Source organism: Amia ocellicauda, chromosome 14, assembly GCF_036373705.1.
Source record: "Amia ocellicauda isolate fAmiCal2 chromosome 14, fAmiCal2.hap1, whole genome shotgun sequence".
Classification (NCBI taxonomy): Eukaryota; Metazoa; Chordata; class Actinopteri; order Amiiformes; family Amiidae; genus Amia; species Amia ocellicauda.
This window is the reverse complement of record NC_089863.1, coordinates 7,002,379-7,014,519: the sequence shown is the minus strand read 5'-3', so window position 1 is coordinate 7,014,519 and position 12,141 is coordinate 7,002,379. Positions and strand designations below refer to the sequence as shown.

The following is a 12,141-nucleotide window of genomic DNA, read 5'->3' as shown; positions in this document are numbered from 1 at the left end:
GAAGCGTCCACCACATGAGACGACAGAAGCAGGTGTGACCGTAGACATCGTGCTGTGTGTGGTAACCTGGCCGAGTGGTCTAAGGCGCTTCATTTAAGCTCCAGTCTCTTTGGAGGCATGGGTTAGAATCCCACCGTTGCCAACTTCCTTTAGCCATTAAAGTCATGGTGCTTTCCTAGTTGCACCTCGTCGTTCCATTTCACACGTTACTTTTCTTGAAATGTACTTTGCATGTCAACGGGGAGCGCTCTCGGCAGACGAGGTTGCCGAGTGGTTAAGGCGATGGACTGCTAATCCATTGTGCTGTGCACGCGTGGGTTCGAATCCCATCCTCGTCGGATCACGGCAGCCTCTTACAGAAGAGCAATGATGCTGCCTCGATAAAGTGTTCATCTCTTTCCATTACGTTGCAATCCTGTTCCGTCCTGTCTCAAAATGTTGTCATTACCCTCGAGTGCAATAGCCGGGGTGGCGGTGTGCATGGTGGGAGATGGCCTGTGAGGGTGCAGGGCGTGTCTGCTTGCTTTGGGTCTTGGGTGGGGGCTGGTGTGGCTGAAATGCCAGCGCTGAATTTTTGGTCCTGGGGCGAGGTATATGAGAAAAGGCCCCACTATCAAGATTTCAAGTGACCACACCACCCTCAATCAATTCCCCGCAAAGCCCAAGTTACTGGTGGGCACTTCAGCAGCCAAAGAGCCACACCTTGGTGCAATTAGAACATGGAATGAAACGAAAGCAATGACATTAAGATCTACACCTCCATAAAACAAGAGGCAAAGCTCTCACCCTTGGGGAAGGTGCACGTACAGCCCAGATAGCATCAGGAATGTAAAGTTCATGTTTCGGACGGTGTTAATGAGCTCTTCTAATCTCTCATTTTTATTACATTCATCATTCGCTTCTCTCTATTCAATATGGTTGTGTATTTTGGTTGGCATTATATTGCCTTTTATTTTGTGTTTTGATTTGCTTTCACCTCATTGTCTCATTTCTTATTCCCAACTGTTATTATTAAGCTTGCACGTGTGCCTTATTATCATTTGTTTTCATTTGCGGGAATCAGCGACGCACAACGCCCCTGGGTCCACCTGCACTCCATCACCAAGCGTTCCTCGGGTACTTGGGCCATAAGTAATGAACGTCAGGTGTGCGTCTGTGTGTTTCTGCTCCCAGGTTGCGTGCGCCGCTTGTCCATCCACGACCCCGGTCTTGACCCTGCATCTACGAAACACTGCATTAAGATCCTGTGGGGCCACATTCACAACTGTATACAGACCACTGTGTGTTTTTGGTTCATTTGGATGCCGCCTGGGAGTCTTGCTGAAACCTAGCAAAGTCGTCAACCAGGTCGTTGAAGACGGGCAAAAACATGGCTGCTGGCAGCGGTGGGATTTGAACCCACGCCTCCGAAGAGACTGGAGCCTTAATCCAGCGCCTTAGACCGCTCGGCCACGCTACCCGGGGAAAGCCCCTGTCTTACCGCTTTGTATGTCTGGATGTATGTAAGCATGCATGCACGCATGCATGTATGTATGAAGTTATTGTCATGATGATTTCAATGATCAAATCCTATGCATTTAATCTAGTTTCGTCAAAAGACGTCGATTCAGGTGAAGTCTTGTGTCTGCGTGCAAACAGACTACGAGTCCACTGCGCAGTATGTGCGGGTCACAATACAATCCTTTCGAGCCCGTACAGATTGGGATGTTTTCATGCTTAATGTACTCGGTGCATCTTCAACAGCAGCAAAGGTCAACAGCGCTGTTGAAAATGTTGATACGCAGAAGCGTCCACCACATGAGACGACTGAAGCAGGTGTGACCGTAGACATCGTGCTGTGTGTGGTAACGTGGCCGAGTGGTCTAAGGCGCTTCATTTAAGCTCCAGTCTCTTTGGAGGCGTGGGTTAGAATCCCACCGTTGCCAACTTCCTTTAGCCATTAAAGTCATGGTGCTTTCCTAGTTGCACCTCGTCGTTCCATTTCACACGTTACTTTTCTTGAAATGTACTTTGCATGTCAACGATGAGCGCTCTCTGCAGACGAGGTGGCCGAGTGGTTAAGGCGATGGACTGCTAATCCATTGTGCTGTGCACGCGTGGGTTCGAATCCCATCCTCGTCGGATCACGGCAGCCTTTTACAGAAGAGCAATGATGCTGCCTCAATAAAGTGTTCATCTCTTTCCATTACGTTGCAATCCTGTTCCGTCCTGTCTCAAAATGTTGTCATTACCCTCGAGTGCAATAGCCGGGGTGGCGGTGTGCATGGTGGGAGATGGCCTGCGAGGGTGCAGGGCGTGTCTGCTTGCTTTTGGTCTTGGGTGGGGGCTGGTGTGGCTGAAATGCCAGCGCTGAATTTTTGGTCCTGGGGCGAGGTATATGAGAAAAGGCCCCACTATCAAGATTTCAAGTGACCACACCACCCTCAATCAATTCCCCGCAAAGCCCAAGTTACTGGTGGGCACTTCAGCAGCCAAAGAGCCACACCTTGGTGCAATTAGAACATGGAATGAAACGAAAGCAATGACATTAAGATCTACACCTCCATAAAACAAGAGGCAAAGCTCTCACCCTTGGGGAAGGTGCACGTACAGCCCAGATAGCATCAGGAATGTAAAGTTCATGTTTCGGACGGTGTTAATGAGCTCTTCTAATCTCTCATTTTTATTACATTCATCATTCGCTTCTCTCTATTCAATATGGTTGTGTATTTTGGTTGGCATTATATTGCCTTTTATTTTGTGTTTTGATTTGCTTTCACCTCATTGTCTCATTTCTTATTCCCAACTGTTATTATTAAGCTTGCACGTGTGCCTTATTATCATTTGTTTTCGTTTGAGGGAATCAGCGCCGCACAACGCCCCTGGGTCCACCTGCACTCCATCAGCAAGCGTTCCTCGGGTACTTGGGCCATAAGTAATGAACGTCATGTGTGCGTCTGTGTGTTTCTGCTCCCAGGTTGCGTGCGGCGCTTTTCCATCCACGACCCCGGTCTTGACCCTTCATCTACGAAACACTGCATTAAGATCCTGTGGGGCCACATTCACAACTGTATACAGACCACTGTGTGTTTTTGGTTCATTTGGATGCCGCCTGGGAGTCTTGCTGAAACCTAGCAAAGTCGTCAACCAGGTCGTTGAAGACGGGCAAAAACATGGCTGCTGGCAGCGGTGGGATTTGAACCCACGCCTCCGAAGAGACTGGAACCTTAATCCAGCACCTTAGACCGCTCGGCCACGCTACCCGGGGAAAGGCCCTGTCTTACCGCTTTGTATGTCTGGATGTATGTAAGCATGCATGCACGCATGCATGTATGTATGAAGTTATTGTCATGATGATTTCAATGATCAAATCCTATGCATTTAATCTAGTTTCGTCAAAAGACGTCGATTCAGGTGAAGTCTTGTGTCTGCGTGCAAACAGACTACGAGTCCACTGCGCAGTATGTGCGGGTCACAATACAATCCTTTCGAGCCCGTACAGATTGGGATGTTTTCATGCTTAATGTACTCGGTGCATCTTCAACAGCAGCAAAGGTCAACAGCGCTGTTGAAAATGTTGATACGCAGAAGCGTCCACCACATGAGACGACTGAAGCAGGTGTGACCGTAGACATCGTGCTGTTTGTGGTAACATGGCCGAGTGGTCTAAGGCGCTTCCTTTAAGCTCCAGTCTCTTTGGAGGCGTGGGTTAGAATCCCACCGTTGCCAACTTCCTTTAGCCATTAAAGTCATGGTGCTTTCCTAGTTGCACCTCGTCGTTCCATTTCACACGTTACTTTTCTTGAAATGTACTTTGCATGTCAACGGGGAGCGCTCTCTGCAGACGAGGTGGCCGAGTGGTTAAGGCGATGGACTGCTAATCCATTGTGCTGTGCACGCGTGGGTTCGAATCCCATCCTCGTCGGATCACGGCAGCCTTTTACAGAAGAGCAATGATGCTGCCTCAATAAAGTGTTCATCTCTTTCCATTACGTTGCAATCCTGTTCCGTCCTGTCTCAAAATGTTGTCATTACCCTCGAGTGCAATAGCCGGGGTGGCGGTGTGCATGGTGGGAGATGGCCTGCGAGGGTGCAGGGCGTGTCTGCTTGCTTTTGGTCTTGGGTGGGGGCTGGTGTGGCTGAAATGCCAGCGCTGAATTTTTGGTCCTGGGGCGAGGTATATGAGAAAAGGCCCCACTATCAAGATTTCAAGTGACCACACCACCCTCAATCAATTCCCCGCAAAGCCCAAGTTACTGGTGGGCACTTCAGCAGCCAAAGAGCCACACCTTGGTGCAATTAGAACATGGAATGAAACGAAAGCAATGACATTAAGATCTACACCTCCATAAAACAAGAGGCAAAGCTCTCACCCTTGGGGAAGGTGCACGTACAGCCCAGATAGCATCAGGAATGTAAAGTTCATGTTTCGGACGGTGTTAATGAGCTCTTCTAATCTCTCATTTTTATTACATTCATCATTCGCTTCTCTCTATTCAATATGGTTGTGTATATTGGTTGGCATTATATTGCCTTTTATTTTGTGTTTTGATTTGCTTTCACCTCATTGTCTCATTTCTTATTCCCAACTGTTATTATTAAGCTTGCACGTGTGCCTTATTATCATTTGTTTTCGTTTGAGGGAATCAGCGCCGCACAACGCCCCTGGGTCCACCTGCACTCCGCTACACACGCTACCCGGGGAAGGGCCCTGTCTTACCGCTTTGTATGTCTGGATGTATGTAAGCATGCATGCACGCATGCATGTATGTATGAAGTTATTGTCATGATGATTTCAATGATCAAATCCTATGCATTTAATCTAGTTTCGTCAAAAGACGTCGATTCAGGTGAAGTCTTGTGTCTGCGTGCAAACAGACTACGAGTCCACTGCGCAGTATGTGCGGGTCACAATACAATCCTTTCGAGCCCGTACAGATTGGGATGTTTTCATGCTTAATGTACTCGGTGCATCTTCAACAGCAGCAAAGGTCAACAGCGCTGTTGAAAATGTTGATACGCAGAAGCGTCCACCACATGAGACGACTGAAGCAGGTGTGACCGTAGACATCGTGCTGTGTGTGGTAACGTGGCCGAGTGGTCTAAGGCGCTTCGTTTAAGCTCCAGTCTCTTTGGAGGCGTGGGTTAGAATTCCACCGTTGCCAACTTCCTTTAGCCATTAAAGTCATGGTGCTTTCCTAGTTGCACCTCGTCGTTCCATTTCACACGTTACTTTTCTTGAAATGTACTTTGCATGTCAACGTTGAGCGCTCTCGGCAGACGAGGTGGCCGAGTGGTTAAGGCGATGGACTGCTAATCCATTGTGCTGTGCACGCATGGGTTCGAATCCCATCCTCGTCGGATCACGGCAGCCTCTTACAGAAGAGCAATGATGCTGCCTCAATAAAGTGTTCATGTCTTTCCATTACGTTGCAATCCTGTTCCGTCCTGTCTCAAAATGTTGTCATTACCCTCGAGTGCAATAGCCGGGGTGGCGGTGTGCATGGTGGGAGATGGCCTGCGAGGGTGCAGGGCGTGTCTGCTTGCTTTTGGTCTTGGGTGGGGGCTGGTGTGGCTGAAATGCCAGCGCTGAATTTTTGGTCCTGGGGCGAGGTATATGAGAAAAGGCCCCACTATCAAGATTTCAAGTGACCACACCACCCTCAATCAATTCCCCGCAAAGCCCAAGTTACTGGTGGGCACTTCAGCAGCCAAAGAGCCACACCTTGGTGCAATTAGAAGATGGAATGAAACGAAAGCAATGACATTAAGATCTACACCTCCATAAAACAAGAGGCAAAGCTCTCACCCTTGGGGAAGGTGCACGTACAGCCCAGATAGCATCAGGAATGTAAAGTTCATGTTTCGGACGGTGTTAATGAGCTCTTCTAATCTCTCATTTTTATTACATTCATCATTCGCTTCTCTCTATTCAATATGGTTGTGTATTTTGGTTGGCATTATATTGCCTTTTATTTTGTGTTTTGATTTGCTTTCACCTCATTGTCTCATTTCTTATTCCCAACTTTTATTATTAAGCTTGCCCGTGTGCCTTATTATCATTTGTTTTCGTTTGAGGGAATCAGCGACGCACAACGCCCCTGGGTCCACCTGCACTCCATCAGCAAGCGTTCCTCGGGTACTTGGGCCATAAGTAATGAACATCAGGTGTGCGTCTGTGTGTTTCTGCTCCCAGGTTGCGTGCGCCGCTTGTCCATCCACGACCCCGGTCTTGACCCTGCATCTACGAAACACTGCATTAAGATCCTGTGGGGCCACATTCACAACTGTATACAGACCACTGTGTGTTTTTGGTTCATTTGGATGCCGCCTGGGAGTCTTGCTGAAACCTAGCAAAGTCGTCAACCAGGTCGTTGAAGACGGGCAAAAACATTGCTGCTGGCAGCGGTGGGATTTGAACCCACGCCTCCGAAGAGACTGGAGCCTTAATCCAGCGCCTTAGACCGCTCGGCCACGCTACCCGGGGAAAGGCCCTGTCTTACCGCTTTGTATGTCTGGATGTATGTAAGCATGCATGCACGCATGCATGTATGTATGAAGTTATTGTCATGATGATTTCAATGATCAAATCCTATGCATTTAATCTAGTTTCGTCAAAAGACGTCGATTCAGGTGAAGTCTTGTGTCTGCGTGCAAACAGACTACGAGTCCACTGCGCAGTATGTGCGGGTCACAATACAATCCTTTCGAGCCCGTACAGATTGGGATGTTTTCATGCTTAATGTACTCGGTACATCTTCAACAGCAGCAAAGGTCAACAGCGCTGTTGAAAATGTTGATACGCAGAAGCGTCCACCACATGAGACGACTGAAGCAGGTGTGACCGTAGACATCGTGCTGTGTGTGGTAACATGGCCGAGTGGTCTAAGGCGCTTCGTTTAAGCTCCAGTCTCTTTGGAGGCATGGGTTAGAATCCCACCGTTGCCAACTTCCTTTAGCCATTAAAGTCATGGTGCTTTTCTAGTTGCACCTCGTCGTTCCATTTCACACGTTACTTTTCTTGAAATGTACTTTGCATGTCAACGGGGAGCGCTCTCTGCAGACGAGGTGGCCGAGTGGTTAAGGCGATGGACTGCTAATCCATTGTGCTGTGCACGCGTGGGTTCGAATCCCATCCTCGTCGGATCACGGCAGCCTTTTACAGAAGAGCAATGATGCTGCCTCAATAAAGTGTTCATCTCTTTCCATTACGTTGCAATCCTGTTCCGTCCTGTCTCAAAATGTTGTCATTACCCTCAAGTGCAATAGCCGGGTTGGCGGTGTGCATGGTGGGAGATGGCCTGCGAGGGTGCAGGGCGTGTCTGCTTGCTTTGGGTCTTGGGTGGGGGCTGGTGTGGCTGAAATGCCAGCGCTGAATTTTTGGTCCTGGGGCGAGGTATGTGAGAAAAGGCCCCACTATCAAGATTTCAAGTGACCACACCACCCTCAATCAATTCCCCGCAAAGCCCAAGTTACTGGTGGGCACTTCAGCAGCCAAAGAGCCACACCTTGGTGCAATTAGAAGATGGAATGAAACGAAAGCAATGACATTAAGATCTACACCTCCATAAAACAAGAGGCAAAGCTCTCACCCTTGGGGAAGGTGCACGTACAGCCCAGATAGCATCAGGAATGTAAAGTTCATGTTTCGGACGGTGTTAATGAGCTCTTCTAATCTCTCATTTTTATTACATTCATCATTCGCTTCTCTCTATTCAATATGGTTGTGTATTTTGGTTGGCATTATATTGCCTTTTATTTTGTGTTTTGATTTGCTTTCACCTCATTGTCTCATTTCTTATTCCCAACTGTTATTATTAAGCTTGCACGTGTGCCTTATTATCATTTGTTTTCGTTTGAGGGAATCAGCGCCGCACAACGCCCCTGGGTCCACCTGCACTCCGCTACACACGCTACCCGGGGAAGGGCCCTGTCTTACCGCTTTGTATGTCTGGATGTATGTAAGCATGCATGCACGCATGCATGTATGTATGAAGTTATTGTCATGATGATTTCAATGATCAAATCCTATGCATTTAATCTAGTTTCGTCAAAAGACGTCGATTCAGGTGAAGTCTTGTGTCTGCGTGCAAACAGACTACGAGTCCACTGCGCAGTATGTGCGGGTCACAATACAATCCTTTCGAGCCCGTACAGATTGGGATGTTTTCATGCTTAATGTACTCGGTGCATCTTCAACAGCAGCAAAGGTCAACAGCGCTGTTGAAAATGTTGATACGCAGAAGCGTCCACCACATGAGACGACTGAAGCAGGTGTGACCGTAGACATCGTGCTGTGTGTGGTAACGTGGCCGAGTGGTCTAAGGCGCTTCGTTTAAGCTCCAGTCTCTTTGGAGGCGTGGGTTAGAATTCCACCGTTGCCAACTTCCTTTAGCCATTAAAGTCATGGTGCTTTCCTAGTTGCACCTCGTCGTTCCATTTCACACGTTACTTTTCTTGAAATGTACTTTGCATGTCAACGATGAGCGCTCTCGGCAGACGAGGTGGCCGAGTGGTTAAGGCGATGGACTGCTAATCCATTGTGCTGTGCACGCATGGGTTCGAATCCCATCCTCGTCGGATCACGGCAGCCTCTTACAGAAGAGCAATGATGCTGCCTCAATAAAGTGTTCATGTCTTTCCATTACGTTGCAATCCTGTTCCGTCCTGTCTCAAAATGTTGTCATTACCCTCGAGTGCAATAGCCGGGGTGGCAGTGTGCATGGTGGGAGATGGCCTGTGAGGGTGCAGGGCATGTCTGCTTGCTTTTGGTCTTGGGTGGGGGCTGGTGTGGCTGAAATGCCAGCGCTGAATTTTTGGTCCTGGGGCGAGGTATATGAGAAAAGGCCCCACTATCAAGATTTCAAGTGACCACACCACCCTCAATCAATTCCCCGCAAAGCCCAAGTTACTGGTGGGCACTTCAGCAGCCAAAGAGCCACACCTTGGTGCAATTAGAAGATGGAATGAAACGAAAGCAATGACATTAAGATCTACACCTCCATAAAACAAGAGGCAAAGCTCTCACCCTTGGGGAAGGTGCACGTACAGCCCAGATAGCATCAGGAATGTAAAGTTCATGTTTCGGACGGTGTTAATGAGCTCTTCTAATCTCTCATTTTTATTACATTCATCATTCGCTTCTCTCTATTCAATATGGTTGTGTATTTTGGTTGGCATTATATTGCCTTTTATTTTGTGTTTTGATTTGCTTTCACCTCATTGTCTCATTTCTTATTCCCAACTTTTATTATTAAGCTTGCCCGTGTGCCTTATTATCATTTGTTTTCGTTTGAGGGAATCAGCGACGCACAACGCCCCTGGGTCCACCTGCACTCCATCAGCAAGCGTTCCTCGGGTACTTGGGCCATAAGTAATGAACGTCAGGTGTGCGTCTGTGTGTTTCTGCTCCCAGGTTGCGTGCGCCGCTTGTCCATCCACGACCCCGGTCTTGACCCTGCATCTACGAAACACTGCATTAAGATCCTGTGGGGCCACATTCACAACTGTATACAGACCACTGTGTGTTTTTGGTTCATTTGGATGCCGCCTGGGAGTCTTGCTGAAACCTAGCAAAGTCGTCAACCAGGTCGTTGAAGACGGGCAAAAACATGGCTGCTGGCAGCGGTGGGATTTGAACCCACGCCTCCGAAGAGTCTGGAGCCTTAATCCAGCACCTTAGACCGCTCGGCCACGCTACCCAGGGAAAGGCCCTGTCTTACCGCTTTGTATGTCTGGATGTATGTAAGCATGCATGCACGCATGCATGTATGTATGAAGTTATTGTCATGATGATTTCAATGATCAAATCCTATGCATTTAATCTAGTTTCGTCAAAAGACGTCGATTCAGGTGAAGTCTTGTGTCTGCGTGCAAACAGACTACGAGTCCACTGCGCAGTATGTGCGGGTCACAATACAATCCTTTCGAGCCCGTACAGATTGGGATGTTTTCATGCTTAATGTACTCGGTGCATCTTCAACAGCAGCAAAGGTCAACAGCGCTGTTGAAAATGTTGATACGCAGAAGCGTCCACCACATGAGACGACTGAAGCAGGTGTGACCGTAGACATCGTGCTGTGTGTGGTAACGTGGCCGAGTGGTCTAAGGCGCTTCATTTAAGTTCCAGTCTCTTTGGAGGCGTGGGTTAGAATCCCACCGTTGCCAACTTCCTTTAGCCATTAAAGTCATGGTGCTTTCCTAGTTGCACCTCGTCGTTCCATTTCACACGTTACTTTTCTTGAAATGTACTTTGCATGTCAACGATGAGCGCTCTCTGCAGACGAGGTGGCCGAGTGGTTAAGGCCATGGACTGCTAATCCATTGTGCTGTGCACGCGTGGGTTCGAATCCCATCCTCTTCGGATCACGGCAGCCTTTTACAGAAGAGCAATGATGCTGCCTCAATAAAGTGTTCATCTCTTTCCATTACGTTGCAATCCTGTTCCGTCCTGTCTCAAAATGTTGTCATTACCCTCGAGTGCAATAGCCGGGGTGGCGGTGTGCATGGTGGGAGATGGCCTGCGAGGGTGCAGGGCGTGTCTTCTTGCTTTGGGTCTTGGGTGGGGGCTGGTGTGGCTGAAATGCCAGCGCTGAATTTTTGGTCCTGGGGCGAGGTATGTGAGAAAAGGCCCCACTATCAAGATTTCAAGTGACCACACCACCCTCAATCAATTCCCCGCAAAGCCCAAGTTACTGGTGGGCACTTCAGCAGCCAAAGAGCCACACCTTGGTGCAATTAGAAGATGGAATGAAACGAAAGCAATGACATTAAGATCTACACCTCCATAAAACAAGAGGCAAAGCTCTCACCCTTGGGGAAGGTGCACGTACACCCCAGATAGCATCAGGAATGTAAAGTTCATGTTTCGGACGGTGTTAATGAGCTCTTCTAATCTCTCATTTTTATTACATTCATCATTCGCTTCTCTCTATTCAATATGGTTGTGTATTTTGGTTGGCATTATATTGCCTTTTATTTTGTGTTTTGATTTGCTTTCACCTCATTGTCTCATTTCTTATTCCCAACTTTTATTATTAAGCTTGCACGTGTGCCTTATTATCATTTGTTTTCGTTTGAGGGAATCAGCGCCGCACAACGCCCCTGGGTCCACCTGCACTCCATCAGCAAGCGTTCCTCGGGGAAGGGCCCTGTCTTACCGCTTTGTATGTCTGGATGTATGTAAGCATGCATGCACGCATGCATGTATGTATGAAGTTATTGTCATGATGATTTCAATGATCAAATCCTATGCATTTAATCTAGTTTCGTCAAAAGACGTCGATTCAGGTGAAGTCTTGTGTCTGCGTGCAAACAGACTACGAGTCCACTGCGCAGTATGTGCGGGTCACAATACAATCCTTTCGAGCCCGTACAGATTGGGATGTTTTCATGCTTAATGTACTCGGTGCATCTTCAACAGCAGCAAAGGTCAACAGCGCTGTTGAAAATGTTGATACGCAGAAGCGTCCACCACATGAGACGACTGAAGCAGGTGTGACCGTAGACATCGTGCTGTGTGTGGTAACGTGGCCGAGTGGTCTAAGGCGCTTCGTTTAAGCTCCAGTCTCTTTGGAGGCGTGGGTTAGAATTCCACCGTTGCCAACTTCCTTTAGCCATTAAAGTCATGGTGCTTTCCTAGTTGCACCTCGTCGTTCCATTTCACACGTTACTTTTCTTGAAATGTACTTTGCATGTCAACGATGAGCGCTCTCGGCAGACGAGGTGGCCGAGTGGTTAAGGCGATGGACTGCTAATCCATTGTGCTGTGCACGCATGGGTTCGAATCCCATCCTCGTCGGATCACGGCAGCCTCTTACAGAAGAGCAATGATGCTGCCTCAATAAAGTGTTCATGTCTTTCCATTACGTTGCAATCCTGTTCCGTCCTGTCTCAAAATGTTGTCATTACCCTCGAGTGCAATAGCCGGGGTGGCAGTGTGCATGGTGGGAGATGGCCTGTGAGGGTGCAGGGCATGTCTGCTTGCTTTTGGTCTTGGGTGGGGGCTGGTGTGGCTGAAATGCCAGCGCTGAATTTTTGGTCCTGGGGCGAGGTATATGAGAAAAGGCCCCACTATCAAGATTTCAAGTGACCACACCACCCTCAATCAATTCCCCGCAAAGCCCAAGTTACTGGTGGGCACTTCAGCAGCCAAAGAGCCAC

At 48.3% G+C, this 12,141-nt stretch overlaps 12 non-coding genes across 12 annotated transcripts; 8 read left to right on the top strand and 4 right to left on the bottom strand.

Moving 5' to 3' along the window:
* Positions 1-256: 256 nt before the first annotated feature.
* Positions 257-338, top strand: trnas-gcu (transfer RNA serine (anticodon GCU)). Its single transcript has one exon. It is a non-coding gene; the product is annotated as a tRNA-Ser (tRNA).
* A 1,039-nt stretch (positions 339-1,377) lies between these two features.
* trnal-aag (transfer RNA leucine (anticodon AAG)) lies at positions 1,378-1,459 on the bottom strand. The gene has a single exon. It is a non-coding gene; the product is annotated as a tRNA-Leu (tRNA).
* A 580-nt stretch (positions 1,460-2,039) lies between these two features.
* trnas-gcu (transfer RNA serine (anticodon GCU)) lies at positions 2,040-2,121 on the top strand. The gene has a single exon. It is a non-coding gene; the product is annotated as a tRNA-Ser (tRNA).
* Positions 2,122-3,160: 1,039 nt separating this feature from the next.
* trnal-aag (transfer RNA leucine (anticodon AAG)) lies at positions 3,161-3,242 on the bottom strand. The gene has a single exon. It is a non-coding gene; the product is annotated as a tRNA-Leu (tRNA).
* Positions 3,243-3,822: 580 nt separating this feature from the next.
* On the top strand, positions 3,823-3,904 carry trnas-gcu (transfer RNA serine (anticodon GCU)). Its single transcript has one exon. It is a non-coding gene; the product is annotated as a tRNA-Ser (tRNA).
* Positions 3,905-5,258: 1,354 nt separating this feature from the next.
* trnas-gcu (transfer RNA serine (anticodon GCU)) lies at positions 5,259-5,340 on the top strand. Its single transcript has one exon. It is a non-coding gene; the product is annotated as a tRNA-Ser (tRNA).
* A 1,039-nt stretch (positions 5,341-6,379) lies between these two features.
* On the bottom strand, positions 6,380-6,461 carry trnal-aag (transfer RNA leucine (anticodon AAG)). The gene has a single exon. It is a non-coding gene; the product is annotated as a tRNA-Leu (tRNA).
* Positions 6,462-7,041: 580 nt separating this feature from the next.
* trnas-gcu (transfer RNA serine (anticodon GCU)) lies at positions 7,042-7,123 on the top strand. The gene has a single exon. It is a non-coding gene; the product is annotated as a tRNA-Ser (tRNA).
* Positions 7,124-8,477: 1,354 nt separating this feature from the next.
* trnas-gcu (transfer RNA serine (anticodon GCU)) lies at positions 8,478-8,559 on the top strand. The gene has a single exon. It is a non-coding gene; the product is annotated as a tRNA-Ser (tRNA).
* A 1,039-nt stretch (positions 8,560-9,598) lies between these two features.
* trnal-aag (transfer RNA leucine (anticodon AAG)) lies at positions 9,599-9,680 on the bottom strand. The gene has a single exon. It is a non-coding gene; the product is annotated as a tRNA-Leu (tRNA).
* Positions 9,681-10,260: 580 nt separating this feature from the next.
* trnas-gcu (transfer RNA serine (anticodon GCU)) lies at positions 10,261-10,342 on the top strand. The gene has a single exon. It is a non-coding gene; the product is annotated as a tRNA-Ser (tRNA).
* A 1,355-nt stretch (positions 10,343-11,697) lies between these two features.
* On the top strand, positions 11,698-11,779 carry trnas-gcu (transfer RNA serine (anticodon GCU)). Its single transcript has one exon. It is a non-coding gene; the product is annotated as a tRNA-Ser (tRNA).
* The last annotated feature ends 362 nt before the right edge of the window (positions 11,780-12,141 follow it).